This window comes from Mustelus asterias, unplaced genomic scaffold (genome assembly GCF_964213995.1).
Source record: "Mustelus asterias unplaced genomic scaffold, sMusAst1.hap1.1 HAP1_SCAFFOLD_290, whole genome shotgun sequence".
Taxonomy (NCBI): domain Eukaryota; kingdom Metazoa; phylum Chordata; class Chondrichthyes; order Carcharhiniformes; family Triakidae; genus Mustelus; species Mustelus asterias.
In genome coordinates this window covers 153,171-170,911 of record NW_027590255.1, presented here as the reverse complement: position 1 = coordinate 170,911, position 17,741 = coordinate 153,171, and the positions used below count along the sequence as shown (strand labels likewise).

The 17,741-nt window shown below is 44.3% G+C and overlaps 2 non-coding genes across 2 annotated transcripts; both read left to right on the top strand.

The window, feature by feature from the left end:
- The first annotated feature begins 2,975 nt into the window (after positions 1 to 2,975).
- On the top strand, positions 2,976 to 3,057 carry trnas-gcu (transfer RNA serine (anticodon GCU)). Its single transcript has one exon. It is a non-coding gene; the product is annotated as a tRNA-Ser (tRNA).
- Positions 3,058 to 8,170: 5,113 nt separating this feature from the next.
- trnar-ucg (transfer RNA arginine (anticodon UCG)) lies at positions 8,171 to 8,262 on the top strand. The gene is given in 2 exon segments: positions 8,171 to 8,207; positions 8,227 to 8,262. It is a non-coding gene; the product is annotated as a tRNA-Arg (tRNA).
- The last annotated feature ends 9,479 nt before the right edge of the window (positions 8,263 to 17,741 follow it).

The window sequence follows — 17,741 nt, the reverse complement described above, 5'->3', positions numbered from 1 at the left end:
AAAGGATTTTTGAAATATAGTCATTGTCCAATTGCTGAACTTTTGAACTGTCTGTTCGATACGTCAGAAATTCCCATATGGGGATGGGGAATAAGTGCACCAGGTGTGGCTCTGTGGCGCAACGGATAGTGTGTTAGATTCCTCGTCATTGTCTGGCGAGACAATCAAAGGTAAACTTTGAAGAAATCAGCTGTTCATAAACTGGTTAGTTAGATGTTGGTTATAGTTGCGATGACCGAGTTGTTCAGGCGTTTGATTTAAAATCTAATGTGGTTCACCGCGCAGGTTCAAGCCCCCAGGGTTTCGAGAGTGGATGAAACTGTTCATTTTCTTTAATCACCTCCAGAGGGCTGATCACTGACTGGAAAACTGATCGCCATTCCTATTGGATTTTGTGAAGATATCGACGAAATATTGAGTGAACAGATGGAAAAGAAGACGATAACAATGTCTGTTTGACTTCTGTATTTTGGGAGCCGATCGTGGCTCTGCGAGGAGAAAGGGGTGAGGTCAGAGGTGCGGGAGATGAATAGGGCACGGTTGAGCGCCCAACCAAACACCGAGGGTCGGGGTGGAGGCACCTTGGTTTCAGGAAGTTGGAGTCCATGTCAGGAGCGCCGATTTGGAAAGAGGCATCAGGGGAACAGTTCCGACTGAGGTGAACAAACTAGGAGAATGGGGATGGCGTCCTTACAGGGAGCGGGGTATGAGGATCTGTACTCGGCGTGTGAGTCGGTGGGGCTTTAGTTACTGGTGGTCAGTCTATCTAGAATTGGAGGCAGACAGGTCAAGGAAGGGTAGGGAAGTGTCGGATTTGGACCATGCGAAAATGCGAGGGTAGAAAATGGAAGCAAAATCGCTATTTTTTCCAGGCGCAGATGAGAGCAGGAAGCAGCACCGATACAGTCATCGACGTAACGGAAAAAGAGTTGGGGGGTGGGAAGAGGGGGTGGCGGGGTGGGGGAGGGGGGGCGGTGGCGGTGGCTGAACAGGACTGGTACAAGAAATATTCCACATACTCCACAAAAATCACTCACTTTCATGCGCGTAACCGGAGCCTAACGGTGTCTTTTGTGATGCTATCTAAAGATTACAGTTTCCAACCCAGTCACTTTGTACAGGAATCTGGTGGAACCTCCTCAAAACTGAGCCTGTTAACTGAAATCCACTATTTCTTTCAGAAATTGCAGGGAGCTTTCTCAGAATTACTTCCCTTGTAACTTTGTCCATTTAATTCTCACTTATCTTAGAATTTTTGATCCGAACAATTCCACAATATCTGTTTGATCTGGATAAATTATTGATGTTCCCAACTCGAACAAAATGCTTTGTTATCAATCGGCCAATGGGAATTCTGTGGATGGAATTCTAATGTCCTCAGGAAGAGGTTTAATAATGAGCTGAATGAACTGTTTTTGTTCACAGGGATGAAAGGTTATGTCACTGGGCTGGCAATCCAGAGGTCCGGACTAATATTTGGGGACACGGAGTAAATCCCACCACGGCAGCTTGCAAAATTCAAATTCACGGATTTAATACATAGAAACATGGATAGAAAACAGAAACAGGAGTTGGCCATTCGGCCCAAATAAAGCTGGAATTGAATGCAAGCTTCAGAAATGGCGGCCTTGAAATTTCCGTCGATTGTTTTCCAGAGACAACATCACAGAACAACAGAGAACATGTCACACAACAGGACACGCCTTTACAGAACCGAGAAAACTTCTGCTCAAGATGGATCATATTTACACAACAGGGAACACATTTACACAACAGGGAACACATTTACACAACAGGGAAGAATTTGACACAACCACAGTGAAGATCTGTCAACGACAGAGTCACAGTTCCACAACAGAGAGAACAGTTACACAGCACAGAACACAGTTAAACAGCAGGAAATAGATTTCAAAACAGGGCCTGGCTTTGTGTAACAGAAAACAGCTTTTCATAAATACTCATGTTTTCCATCTCAGTATCTTGCTGGTTTGCTCGGCACCTTTTCTGTCTGTCATTGTGTGTGTATCCTGATAGTCTCTTACTGCTTTTCTGTGTGTCTTTCTCTATCTGTTACACTCGAGGTGATGTGATGTGTTATTGTCCAGCCAGGGTGTGCTTCCCACCACGGAGGTTGTTGTTTTAAATCAATAGTTGTCGGACTGCCGCGCAACAGTCATTGGCAGGACGCGATTATGTTTCGGAGCAGAGTGTCGCAGCGGAAGCGGCCCGTAACCCAGAGGTAGATGGATCGAAACCACCCTTTGCTATCGTGTTTTCACTCGCATCAAAAAGGCATATTCGGCTGCTGTCCAAGAGCAAATCTGGATTTTCTCGGCAGCAAATTTGCTTCGTCATGTTGATTTGTGTTACCGTGGGTGGCACAGCGCATTTGTCCCAGGTTTAGTTCAGTTGGCTGTGCAGCAGATTCAGCCAACTGCTCCCGATCATTTCCCGTATCGGTTGAGATTATTGATACAGGCCCCGCCTTCTCAGCCTTGCTCCCCGCCTGAGATGTGAATCCTCCGGTTAAATCACCAGAAGTCAGCTCTCCCCTGAGATGTCCGCTGAATCATCTCGGACCGTGGACGTTGCTTTAAATTTACAAACAGCAAAAATATGACCTGCTCGTGGAAACCGGAGGTATCCCTAAAATATCATTTCATCATAATTTCGAAATGTATCATTTCGCGAACACTTGCAAACAATCAACTTTCCCCGGATGCAGAATCCAAAGACCAACTGCAGAAATCCTCCAGGAGCCTGACGTGAATTAAACACGCAACCTTCTGACCTGGAGGGACCTGAGAAATTAACTGTCTCCCTCTTTACTTTCTTTGGATTTACATCGAATGGAAGAGTTACAACGAACCGAGATTAATGAGAGAGCAGGAACACAACATTGTCCTGCGGGAGAAATGTCCTCTTATTGCGGGTGTTAAGAGCACAAGAGCTGGTTTGGGGGAGTGGAGACGCATGACGAGGTGGCCGAGTGGTTAAGGCGATGGACTGCTAATCCATTGTGCTCTGCACGCGTGGGTTCCAATCCCATCTTCGTCGTAGGTGCATTTTCTCCGTCTTCGTATTGACCCACTGATTGATGGTGAACTGATGACTGATATTGAGGTTTCCGAACAAACGTGAAGTTTCGACCGAGTTCTGCAGGTATTTGGGGTGAATAATCCAGCACCATTCCATATTCCTCATCCAAATGAGAAACTCGAGCTGGCAATCGATTCAAATCAGGACACCAGCTTTGGGCAGGAGTTTGCCACCAGGAGAACATGTGGTTTCAGAAGCTCCAAAACAGACTCCAGCTTCATTTGAGGCACCAGTTGCGGATTTTATCTTTCCAGAATCGGACGTTCCGCCATGAAAATTAGTGCCGGGTTAGGTGGAATGGTCATGTTCAATTGCCCCTTACTGTCACGAGCATTAGTATGTTAAATATGTGGGGTCACGGGCCTGCATGGGATTGCTGATGGCGCCGGCTCCATCAGCCGAATGGCCTCCTTCTGGACTGTAGGGATTCTATGAAGTTCAGGGCGACAGTTTCACTTCTTTGGGAATTTCTCCAACTGTTCTCGGATAAGATTAAAACTTCTAACCAGTCAATGCCTGTTTGAGAACTGGCATGGAATAGGGCTGACATTGAATCGGTTCATATTGAATTAGTTACAGCAAATTGATTCTTTAAGAGGTGTTGGTGCAATGCTTTCAGAGAGACTGTCATAGTTCCTTTTTTTGTTCAGTCATTTTGTTAATCTACTTGGAGCGGGTGCAGTTTGTCAACATCTGTGCCTCTTGCTTGGCCACCTCTGTGGGCAGAAGCAGCTCCAAGAGTCAAGTGGGCGATGGTGGTGACTGTGTGAGCATTCGATCAAGGTTCCTGGCCATCACATTGGTGACTTATTTAATTCGCTATCGCAGGTCAGAACAGAACAGAACAGGACACCTGAAATGAAATTCATTCAAGATTCTCATTATTCATGAGTTATTAATGGAAATATTTCTTCGATTTGCTTCCTGGGTAAACTTTGTTGCAATGAAAGAATAGGCCTCAAAGCTATTCAATGAGTTCTCAGTCAGAAACAACAGTGAAAAGGGGGGTTAAACTGTGCAGAAAAACGCGACAGCCAAGATCAGTTTACAAATTGTGTTATGGACACACCTTCGTGAGCAACGAAAGTAATTCCGTAATTATAACTAATGAAAATAACAACCTGTTTGACAGAGCAAGCGATGGTGGTGTAGTGGTGAGCATGGCTGCTTTCCAAGCAGTTAGCCCGGATTCGGTTCCCGGCCATAACACTGGTCATTTATTTAGGTCCTTATCTACGGCCTCTTGCGTTTCAAATCATGTGGTCAAAAACAGTTCAAACGCAGCATTTGCCGGAAATGAAACAAAAAGGACGTCCCGTTTAAATATTATTTATTCGGACGGAAAATTCCGCTTCAAATTCTCTCTGCAGAAAAAAATATTGAAACAGAGGAAGAAGTCTCTGTGTTAATGAATGAGTTCTCAGTCAGAGACAAAGATATAAAGTAACGGGAACCGAACACAGTTGACCTCCCTGACTGTGATCTCAATAATCCTGATGAAGTCAATATGAACGTTACTGAGGTCGTTGCATCGACTGGCCAATAAACAGCTCCGATGGCAGGGTGGTTCAGGCGTTCGACTTGGAATCTAAATTTGCTTTGATTGGAGACTTTTTTAACCGAAAGAACAGGCCTCAAAACTATTCAATGAGTTCCCAGGCAGGTACAATATTAAAGAGTAGGCTTAAACTGTCCAAAAAACAAGGGTGAACAATTTCAGTTTACAAAATGTGCGTCAGGACCACCTGGTGTCTGAGGAAATCGGCAACGAAGGCACTTCCGTAATTATAACAAATGTAAATAACCATTGCTCAAACATGGCGAGCGATGGTGGTATAGTGGTGAGCATAGCTGCCTTCCAAGCAGTTGACCCGGGTTCGATTCCCGGTAATTGGTAATGTAGTTATGACTTTATTTTGTGGACAAAATAAAATTCGAACGCGGCAATTGCCGATAAATACGCTTCCCGTTCTAATTTTATTTATTCCGGACCGAGAATTCGGTTTCAATTTCTTTATCCTGAAAACAATGTTGAAATAGAAGAATAATTGAACAAATGAATTCTCAGTCAAACATAAGGACAACAAATAAAAATAGAGGAACACATGTCAGCTCACACACTGTTCACTGCACAATCCTGGTGCTTGATGAACTTAACATGAACATTGCTGAGGTGATTACAGCATTTTGAGAGATAAGCAGCTGCGTTGGCCGAGTGGTTAAGGCGTTGGACTCAAAACCATCGTTTCCTCGCGAAGGTTCAAACTCTGTGCGCAATGAGCGAGATTGGAAATGTTTAATTGGCTTCTCCAGGGCAGCCCGTGATATTGAATTCTAATTTACTGTGGGCTCTTTCTATAAAGACCGGGAACTGTGCTGGCATCGACAATATGGGCCGAATGGCTTCTGTGCTATAACTTCCATGAGAAAAATCATGACTTGAGAAGAAAGAAAAAGAGCAGCACAAGGACAAAACAAGGACTTATTTCAGAGAAAGATTCTTGTGTCATGACACACAGGACATAAGAAATACACTTCATCAGAATACATTGAATGAATGAGAATTTCAAAATGCTGCTTAGATGATGAAATATCGTGTTCATTCAAAACATGCTACAAGCTGGACATTACTGGGCGTTCGGAATTCCTGCTTAAAACAGTTTGGGAATGGAACGAACATGTGGAACATCAGGAAGAATAATCATATTGGAACGTTAGTAAAAGAGGATTGTCGACAATCATAAGACATCAGGAAATTTCATGTTAGAATTAATTTCAAAATGTCGATGGATTAAGTGGTCACTCAGCCCAGGACTCCAAACACAAGCGAAAAAGTGATGGAATATATTCAGATATTAGAGAATTCTGCAACCAAACCGATGTTGCTTTAAAATCTCCCAATAATTTCTGACAGATCCAACCGAGCTGGGCAGCTCATTGAGAAAGCAGCTGTTGCCATGTTTACGCATCAGATGTATTTCTGGCAGAAAATGATATCCGAGAGTGTGTGGAAAATGTGTGTGAGAGTCAGAACTGGGTCCGAAATGAAACCAGTGGTGGCGGCACAGAGCAACTGAAAGGAAGAGAGCGGATGGTGCAGAGACAAGCTGTTGTCAGCTCCCGGATCCTCCAGCTGTGTTTCTCTCTCCTCACAAACTCTCCCACTGCAATTAAAATTAGACTATCTAGATTCTCAGACTGACTTATTTCTGTTACTGAAATCCGAACGTTTCCTGTCGTGAAAATTCCATCTGAATTCAAGGCAGCAATTCCCACTTCAACCCGTTTCTTTGCTGCATTGATCGCGCTTTTGTCGACTGAAACCTTAAAATCGACCCAAACTTTCCCTTAAATTCTCTCTTCAGGTCTGAGCAGCGCGATCCAATGACAGGAGAATCTTGTGATTTGACACAAGAAGGACTGGGAAATCAGCCGCTGAGAGCGGACACACAAACACAGTAACATTAGTCTAACCCAGCCGCCCCTTTAGCACACTCTCGCTGACACAGTGTTCACCTCTGCACATTGACAGGTCAAACTGTGTCTCAGATTGACAGCTCCGAGGACAGGCTTTCCTCTCCTCTCGCTCTGTGCTGTGGATTCGGGGAGAATAATTGGAGTTTCCCAGCTCAGTAACTATTAAAGCCTCTGAGGCTGGCGATGCTCACAGTGTCTGTTCCCCTGATTCGGGGGGCTGCAGCCAATCAGAGTTGTGCCTGGTTTAACCCAGAACTGTTTGAAATTATGATCTTGTTCACAAGCTGAATTCTATTTGTTCAGATGAAGATACAGATGGTTTGCATTCAGTCATTAACCAACAAGATCCCCCCTTCATATACAGTTAACGAGTGGGGGTGGAGGGATAGACATGGACAGAGTGAGTTAGGGCGATGATACACAGACGGCCAGACAATGTCTCAGTGGCTGAAATCCTTGTAAATTCCGGCTTTATCCAGAAAGATTCTCTTGGAGATTCTCACTGATATTGTAACAGAGACACATTATTAATCCCACACTCAGGGACAGTGCTGCATTTTGACAGAAGGGATGGGGAGAGGCAATAGAAACTGAATGGCCCAGTTCTGAGCAGTGTGCAGGCTCAGAGTGACCAGAGGTTCAGAGAGATCTTGAAGGAGAGAGGCGAATTTGAGAGAGTTGTCAGGAAGGCGGATTGGATGCTTGGCTTCGGAAATGGAAGCCATGATGTGGAAATGCCGTCTTTGGACTGGGGTAAACACAGTAAGAAGTAAGCCACCAAATAAATCTGTTGGACTTTAGCCTGGTGTTGTGAGACTTCTTACTTCATAAATGGAGGCATTGAGTATAAAAAATGGGAAGTTATGCTCAATCTTTATAAAGCTCTGCTTAACTACAGCTGTTTTAGGATTGCACCCAGACCCGGTAACCACACTTTAGAAAGTATGTGAGGGTCCTTAGGAGATTTACTGCTTTGGATCCAGCGATGATGGATTTTAGCGAAAAAGTTTGGCTGGATAATTCGGATTTTCTCTCTTTGCAGCTGACGGGATTGAGTGGCGATGTAAGAGACGTGTAAAAGAGCATAACACATTGAACACAGGCCAAATTGCTGGATTAGCTGCGAGCAGAAGGATTCAGGGACAGGCAGTGAAGATTTAAGACAGGATGTATAGGAGGCATCGGATCCCAACAGCGCGGAAGGAGGCCACTCGGCCTAGACATTCTGCGCCGACTCTCCGACGGAGAATCCCTCCCTGCAACCACAAGTAATTACCCTACTAATCCCCCCGACAAGAAGGGTCAATTCAGCCTGGCCAATCCACCTAATCTGCACATCGTTGGGGATGGGAGTAAACCGGAACACCCGAAGGAAACCCACGCACACGGGGAGAACGTGCAAACTCCACACAGACAGGCATCCAAGAATGTTAGTAATGAAATTCAGTTTTCTGCCGGTTACAAACGCTGGGGATTCCCCTTCAATTTGTGGCATCTGGGAATCAGCGAAGCATCCAAAAATAGGACTGACAATAAATATAACCACGGTAGGTATTCACATGGTACTGACATTCTGTGCAACATTGCATCTGTTGACCGCGTGGCCTAATGGATAAGGCGTCTGACTTCGGCAATCGTAATGATGATGCTATCAGAAAATTGCAGGTTCGAGTCCTGTCGCGGTCGTTTTATGCAGAAATCTGGTCGAAGTTCCGGAAAAAAACGAAATGTCCTTCTTCAGCTGAAAGCTCTGCATTTTCTTATCTGAGAATGCACTTCCTTGTTGTTTTCTTCACTCAATTTTCTAATCTCATTATTTTATTCTCCTCCCAAGAAATCAATCTTATCTTTGAGATCTTAATAAATTATTGATGCTCCCGAATGGAGCAACAGGCTTTGCAGCAAATGGTTTAAGCAAATTCTGTGGAGGGAATTATCACATCCTCAGGAAGAGGTTTAATAATGAGCTGAATGAACTGTTTCTGTTTACAGGGATGAAAGGTTATGTCACTGGGCTGGTAATCCAGAGGCGTGCATTAATCATTGGGAAGACGGAGTAAATCCCACCACTGGTGAAATTTAATTCATTGATTAAATCAATCTGGAATTGAAAGCGAGTATCAGTGATGGCGGCCTTGAAACTGCCGCCGATTGTTGTAAAACCTCATCTGGTTCACCAGTGCACTTTAGATAAAGAAGTCTCCCTCCATGTGACTGCAGACCCGGAGCAATGAGGGTGACTCTTCCCTGCTCTCTGAAATGGCCGAACAAGCCACTCTCAGTTGATGGACAAATCGGGAAAGACAACAAATGCTGGTCCAGCAGGCGACACCAACAGCCCATAAAAAGTAGAATAATTATGTAGAAAGAGAATGGCCTGGTAACGGATTGAGAAACTGGATGCTTCTTCTCCTGCAATAACAAGGATGAGGGAGGCCTGATGCTGGGCTGTAAATTAGTGAAAGATTTTGAAAAATTTCATTTCGACACAATAGGCCAGAGAAGGGCAGATAAAAATGTATCTCACTCTCTCATACATCTCATTGATGGTTGGTGGCTTTAGCACAATGATGTACATGCAACCAGCATATCAGCGAATCCTAAGAGTGTGAGAGAAATTCCATCAGTAATGCTTCCCCGACATCCTCCAGATTGAAGCGAGGCAGCATTCATGCTGGTGACTGGGAGGAGTTTGTTACTCATCGTTGAAAATGGCCAAAACATTTCCCTCAATCTACAGCACGCTTTTATGAGGCAGAATGGCGGGAGAGAAGAAAGTAACAGAGAAGAAAGCTCTGTGGGCCGAGAATGGGCCTGTTCACTCACTTGAAGACCCATGGCAGTAATTCACGGCCCTGACTGGGTGTCATCCTCGAATCAAGAGACAGACAACGATAACAACTGCTTGTTACAAAATAACTATCATAAAAAAGCCACGTCCAACATTAATATTGGTAAAACTTCCCCATAGTCTGAACAATTCTTGTTTATTTATCCCTCTCTGGTCTGTGAGCTTCGCTCTACCTGGGTGTGCTGACATCTACTGGCCGCAACCCAGAACCTCAACAGAGGGAAGACGTTCACATCAAGTGAGGGTTTTTCCAGGAATAGGTCAATATGAAGAATTAATAAAGGGGTGTGATTGGATAGACCTCGTAATTTAATCATTAAATCCACTTTAGAAATCAATATTAAATTATCATTCAGTCGGCAAAATTTGCAATTTGCTATCGTCCAGAGCATTGGCAGTTGACTCGTTGGTCGAGGGTTATGATTCTCGGTTAGGGTAATATTAGTATGCCAGCGGCTCCGGGTTTAAAACCCGGACAAGCCCAGCGATCGTTTATTGAATCGGGAGCAGGTTCGAGGTGAGGAGAAATCATTGCAGTGAATATGTCACTGCAGAACACGAGAAGAAACGATCACCAGATTTAAATTTCGTTTGACCATGCAAAAATATTGAAGGATATGACACGGGAAATTTGCAAAGAGACTGGAAATAATTTTGGGTGGCACAGTGGTTAGCACTCCTGCCTCACAGCGCCAGGGTCCTAGGTTCAATTGCGGCCTCGGTTCACTGTTTGTGTGCAGTTTGCACGCTCTCCCCATGTCTGTGTGACTTTCCTCCCACAGTCCAAAGATGCGCGGGCTAGGTTGATCGGCCATACTAAATGGACCCGAGTGTCAGTGGGATCAGCAGGGTAAATGAGCGTTACTGAACTAGGACCTGGGTGGGATTGTAGTCGGTACACACTCGATGCACCAAATGTCCTCCCTTCTGTACTTTCGGCATTCTACGATTGGAGACGATTAGCACAGCTGCATTTAATGGAAAGCTGGATAATTGTTGGAAGGAGAATGGATTTCAGATACAAACAGATAATGTTACATGAAAAGGTTGGGTAGAGGATCGGGTCGAGCAGTTTAAGAATTCGAAAAAATGGTCCCATTTTCACTTAGGTATCTTATTTATTGAATTACTCCAGATCTACAAAGTGTCTGAGAGACAGGGAGACAAACAATAAACCCTATTCACAGGGTGAACAAAACACAGAGTGATACAGAATGAATCATTCACTCATATACATCCACAGAGATTGACAGATAGACAATGAATTCCACACTCAAATCCTGCACCACACACTAAGTGCGACAGAATGGTTATCACACCCATACACACAGAATAGATACAGCACAGGAAAAGATCATCCGGCCCTTTGTGTCTGGGAGTTGGCTTTTTTATAGGAGCTCAGTTATCCCAGCCCACATCATGAAAGCAAGGCAGCAAAACTTGAAGAAGACACAATATATGTCGTTAAATAATTTGTGGAGAGTGCGTAAGGAGCTTGCAGATAGCTACAGATAGGTTTTGTACATGGGCAGAAACCTGGCAACTGGAATATAATGTGCAGTTATTCACTTTGGTAGGAAGATAACAAAATCAGATTATTACTCAAATATAGAACTGCTGCAGATTTCCAAGGTGCAGAAGGATCTCGGTGCTCTCGTGCACGAGTCACAAATAATTAGTATGCATGTTCAGCAAGGAATAAAAAAGGTTAATGGAATATTTGCTTTGTTACAAGCATTTAAGCGTGTGAGAAAAGAGTGTCATGCTTCAGTTGTACAGGTCATTAGTGAAGTATCTCGAATATTGTCTGAAGTTTTGGTGTCCATATTTAATGAAGGGTGGAAATGTGTTGGAAACGGTCCAGAAGAGAATTACCAGTCTGATATCATGAATAGTTTGACAGTGCAGAGAAGATTTACTAGGTTGATCAGAGGAAAGGTTACGCAGACTGGCTGGGCGTCTTTGTACCAGAGATACTCCGAGTGGGAGGTACCTTCTTCAAAGCATCTCAGATCTTGAATGGTCTTCACAAGTTGCACGTGGAAGTGATGTCTCTACTTGTGAGTGAATCCAGAACAACGGGCACTTAAAGAAAACTGAGCTTCTTCTTTTCGGATGGCAAATTCTGTTCTCTCGGAGCATTGAGCGACTTTGCAACTCTGCCTCAGAAGGCGGTGGAAGCGGGGATATTGAATATTTTTAAGCCGGAGGTACATAGATTCTTGTTTGGCAACAGAACCAAAGGTTATCGGGGATAGATAGAAATGTGGAAATCGAAACACAAGCAGATCAGCCATGATCTTAGTGAATGGCGGGGCAGGTTGTGGAGCCGAATGGTCTACGTTTGCTCCTATTTCCTCTGTTGATGTGTATGTCGCCTGGTTGTAAATTGCCCTTGAACAGGATTGCTGAAATGCACCAATACTCACGGTTCACTCGGAGCACCGGAATGAAAGTAAATTATGGAAAAATTAAAATCAGACCGTGGGATTCCCAGTGCTGTCAGACTGGATGGTTGCTTCCCGAGTTTTGCTTCCCGAGTTTTGCAGAGTAATTTTCTCTGCAATGAGTTGACGAGAGCTCAACACTGCTTCGGCTTTCGCTCATTGCCGCCATCTTCATTGCAAGGAATTATCTTCTAAAAAAAACCTTCCTGGGTTCGTCCTGGATTTGAACCCGCGACCTCTCGCATTCCATCGCTACTCCCAAAGCGAGACTCATACCCCTGGACCAACGAGGCACCCGCTTCAGCCCAGCTCAATGAAAACAACTTTTTTATGTATCCCAAAGTTTATTAAACATCTTTTCACAACGCAATTGTTTATCAACCACTTTTTCACAATGCAGCAGTGATGTTAATGAACAATGTTCCATTTCACTGTCTGTTCAGGTGAAGATCAGAAGCAGTGATATCAATTTTCACCACTCGCCAAGTCAGCCTGTGGTTGTGACTCGCCAGTCCCGTGGGTAATGTCATTCTGTCAGTCAGTGAGTTCAGGTGGCATTTTAGGAGATATTCGAAGTCATCCTGACTTCATCAGTGGCCTCATGGTTAAGGTGTGAGTGATGTGAATCATGATGTGATTGAATGAGCCTCTGTTGGAGTTTTCATGCTGAGGAGAAACATGTGGGACATGGTCTGGGAATGTTTCACACCGCTCCATTCCTAACATTCCCTGACCTGATGGGATAGAGATTTCCTGTGTTTGCAGCAGCTACATTTGAAACAGGTCCCATCTGGCTGGACATCCAGGAGCGATTGTGGGGGGAACCTTCCTCCCCAATTCTTCATGGATAGAAAATCAAATGGAAGGAGACGGTTTACAAGTTTCTGAGAAGTTGACGAAATGGTCGAGTGGTTTTGGTGGTGGTCTGTTTATAGATTGTATTCTGCACGGGTGGGTGCAAAACCCACTCTCATCATGAATCGATGGAACGTTTCATACATTGCTTCTCTGTATTTGAACACACTTAGCTGTGTTCTTCCACACTTTCTCTGAACTGATATGATTTGAATCAATGTCGCTGAGAGAAACTCCAATTCCGACATTGAACATTTGATTGAATACTCAGGGTTTAAGACAGAGAGGATCATGTTTCCCTATGAATCTGCTGTGTTTTCTTCATTTTCTATTCCTCGATCATGGTCTGCAAAGACAGCTAGTCTGCTTTGAGAGGAACATATATTGATTGGCTCAGCTCCTTGCATGTCACCGGCTCGTTGGTCCAGTGGCATGATTCTCGCTTTGGGGGATTCATAGAAGACAGGAGCAGGAAGAGGCCATTTGGTCCTTCAAGCCGACTCCACCATTCATTACGATCATGGCTGATTGTCCAACTCAATAGCCTAATCCTGCTTTTTACCCATACCCTGTGATCCCTTTTGCCTTAAGTGCTATATCTCGCCGCCTCTTGAATACATTCAATGTTTTGGCATCAACTACTAGCTGTGGAAATGAATTCCACAGGCTCATCACTCTTTGGGTGTAGAAATGTCTCCTCACCTCCGTCCTATAAAGTCTACCCTGAATCTTCAGACTGTGACCCGTGGTTCTGGATTCGCCCAGCATCGGGATCATCCTCCATGCATCTGCCCTGTCCAGTCCTGTTAGAATTTTACGTCTCTGTGAGAACCCCCTCATTCGTCTGAACTCCAGCGAAAATAATCCTAATCTAGTCAATCTCTCCAACCTGCTATCCTCGGAATCATCGTGGGAAACGTTCGCTGCACTCCCTCGAGGACAAGAACATCCTTCCTCAGAAATGGAGACCAAAACTGCACATAATACTCAAGGTGTGGCCTCACCAAGGCCCTGTATAATTGCAGCAACACATTCTTGCTCCTGTATTCGAAACTTGTCGCAATGAAGACTAACATACCGTTTGCCTTCTTTACCGCCTGCTGCACCTGCATGCTTACCTCCAGTGATTGGTGCACAAGGACACCCACCTCCCACTGCATAACCCCCGCTCCGAATTTACAGCCATTCAGGTAGTAATCTGCCTTCTTGTTTTGCTTCCAAAGTGAATACCCTCACACTTAATCAAATTATACTGCATCTGCCATTGATTAGCCCATTCACCGATCCTGTCCAGATCGCTCTGAAGGATCTCTGCATCCTCGTCACAATTCACCCTCCCACCCAAATTGTTATCATCTGCATACTTTGAGATGTTACATTTTGTTCCCTCATCCGAATCATTAAAATATATTGTGAAGAGCTGGAGTCCCAGCACCGATCCCTGTGGCACACCACTGGTTACTGCCTGCCAAGTTGAAAAGGACCCATTAATTCCTACTCTTTGTTTCCACTCTGCCAACCAATTTTCTATCTATCTCAATACACTTCCCCCAATCCCATTGCTTTAACATTGCACGATAATCTCTTGTGCGGGACCTTGTCAAACGCTTTCTGATAGTCCAAATATACCAGATCAACTGGTATCCCTTTGTCAAGTCCACCTGTTATATCTTCAAATAATTCCAGCAGATTTGTGAAGCATGATTTCCCCTTCTTAAATCCATGCTGTCTCTGTCTGATCCTGCCGCTGCTTTCTAAATGCTCTGCGATAAATCCTTGATAATGGATTCGAGAATTTCCCCCCCTATTGATGTTGAGCTTACTGGTCTACAGTTCCCTGTTTTCTCTTTGGCTCCCTTTTCGAATATTGGAATGACATTCGCTACCCTCCAATCTGCAGGGACTGTTCAAAAGTCTATAGAATCCTGGAAGATGACAATGCATCCAGTATTTCTAGAGCCACTTCCTTCAGTACTCTGGGATGTTGATTATCAGGCCCTGGGGATTTATCCGCCTTTAGCCCCTTCAATTTTCCCAGTACCATTTCTCTACTGATATTAATCTCCCTCAGTTCTTCCCCCTCACTAAATCTTGTCAGTCGTCGGGAAACCATTGGAGAGGACCCTTCGAGACAGGATTTACTCCCACTTGGAAATAGGTGGACGTATTAGCCAGAGCAGCATGGTTTTGTGAAGGGGAGGTCTTCTGTCACTAACTTGATCGAGTTTTTCGAGGAAGTGATGAAGATGATTGATGAGGGTAGGGCAGTGGATGTTGTCTACATGGACTTCAATAAGGCCTTTGACAATATTCCCCATGGCAGACTGTTGCAGAAGGTGATTGCGCTTGAGATCAGAGGTGAGCTGGCATGGTGGATACAGAACTGACTCGATCATTGAAGACAGAGTGTAGAAGTGGAAGGGTGCATTTCTGAATGGAGGGCTGTGACAAGTGGTATTCCTCAGGGATCAGTCCTGCGACTTTAGCTGTTTGTAATATATATATATAAATGATCTGGAGGAAAATGTAATTGATTAGTAAGTTTGCGGAAGACACTATGTTTGGTGGATTTGTGAATAGCAATGAAGACCATCAGAGGATACGGCAGGATATATATCGGTTGGAAACTTGGGCAGAGAAATGGCAGATGGAGTTTAATCCGGAGAAATGTGATGTACTGCATTTTGGAAGGTCCAATACAGATAGGAAATGTACAGTAAATGGCAGAACCTTGAAGAATATTGATAGGCAGAGGGATATGGGTGTACAGGTACTGCAAGTGGCAACGCAGATGGAGAAGTTAGTCAAGAAGGCATACGGCATGCTTGTCTTCATTGGCCGGGGCATTGAGTTTAAAAATTGGCAAGTCATGTTGCAGCTTTATAGAGAGATTGGAGAGATTGACTGGATTATAGAAACTTAGTTAGGCCGCACTTGGAATATAGTGTTCAATTCTGGTCGCCATACTACCAGACGGATGTGGAGGCTTTGGAGAGGGTACAGAAATGATTTACCAGGATGTTGTCTGGTATGGAGGGCATTCGCTATGAGGAGAAGTCGGGGAAACCTGGTTTTCTCACTGAAACGAAGGAGGTTGAGGGGCGACCTGATTGAAGTCTACAAGATTTTGAGTGGCATGGACAGAGTGGATAGTGAGAATCTTTTTCCCCAAGGTGGAAGAGTCAATTACTAGGAGACATAGGTTTAAGGTGCCTGGGCAAGGTTTAAAGGGGCAAGATTTTAAGGTGCGTGGGCAAGGTTTAAAGGCGCAATACGAGGCAAGATTTCTACACAGAGGTTGGTGGGTCCCTGGAACTCACTGCCGGGGGAGGTAGTGGAAGCAGGGACAATAATGATTTTTAAGCAACGTCTTGACAAATACGTGAATAGGATGGGAAAAGAGGTATACGTCCCCGGAAGGGTAGGGGGTTTAGGTCAGTCGGACAGCATGATCGGTGCAGACTTGGAGGGCCGAATGGCCTGTTCCTGTGCTGTAATTTTCTTTGTTCTTTGTTCATTCACGAATATTCCAGGCATTTAATTTATAACCTCTTTTGCGAAGACAGAACCAAAGTATGTATTCAGTTGCTCGGCCATTTCTTTGTCTCTTATTACACATTCCCCCGCTTCTGCCTGGAGGGGACCTACATTCACCAACCTCGTTCTCTTCACGTATCCATAAAAACTCTTAGTGTCATCCTTTATGTTCCTTGCAATCTTACTTTCGTACAGTATTTTGCCCTTCTTAATCAATCCCTTGGTTATTATTTGGTGAAGTCTAAATTGCTCCCAATCCTCAGATCTACTATTTCTCTTGGTCAACCTGTATGCTTCTTCCTCAGATCGGATATTCTCTCTAATTTCCTTTGTAAGTCATGGATTGGACCTCTTCGCCATTTTGCTTTTGTGCCAGACCCGAATAAACAGTTGCTGCAGTTCCCCCATGCATTCCTTGAATGTTTGCCTTTGCCTATCCACCGTCATCCCTTTCAGAACTCTCCCCAATCGAACAAGGCCAACTCACGGCTCACATCCTCATAGTTTCCTTCATTAAGATTCAACACCACAGTCTCCGAATCAACTACTCCACTTTCCATCTTGTTAAAAAAAATCATTTTATCGTTGCTTATCCGCAAAGGTTCTCATACAGCTAGATTTGCAATTATTCCCTTCTCAATACACAGTACCCAGTCGAAGATGGCCTGCTCTCTGGTCGGTTCTCAACATATTGTTCAAGAAAACCATCCTGTATACACTCCAGGAATTCCTCCTCGCTGGCATTGTGGTTAATTTGATTTGTCCAATCTTTGTGCAGATTAAAATCACCCATTATCACCGATATTCCCTTTTCACATGCATCTCTAATTTCGTGTTTAATGCCATTCCCAACATCACCACTGCAATTTGGGGGTCTATATAAGACACCCACTCAGGTTTTGTTGTCACTTGCTATTTCTCATGTCTACCCATACAGGCTCCACATTGTCAGAGCTAATATCCTTTTTCACTGTTGCGTTTATTTCTTCTTTAACCAGCAGTGCCACTCCACCACTCTTCCCTTATGACTATCCTTCCTAAATATTGAATACCCTGGGACATTCAATTCCCACCCTTGGTCACCCTGCAGCTGCACAGTGGCAGAGTGGTTAGCACTGTTGCCTCACGGTGTCAGGGAACAGAGCTTGATTTCTGGCTTGGGTCACTGTCTGTGTGGAGTTTGCACGTTCTTCCCATGTCTGCATGGATTTCTTCCAGGTGCTCCGGTTTCCTCCCACAGTCTGAAAGATCTGCTGGTAAGGTGCATTGACCCGAAAAGGCGCTGGAGTGTGGCGACGAGAGAAATGTCACAGTAACTAGTAAAACTCACCTGATGAAGGGAAAGTGCTCCGAAATCTTGTGGCTTGTGCTACCAAATAAACCTGTTGGACTTTAACCTGGTGTTGTGAGATTTCTTACCAGACCGAAGTTTAGATGTAAGAGAGGGACACAACAAACAAAAATTGTTCACATTG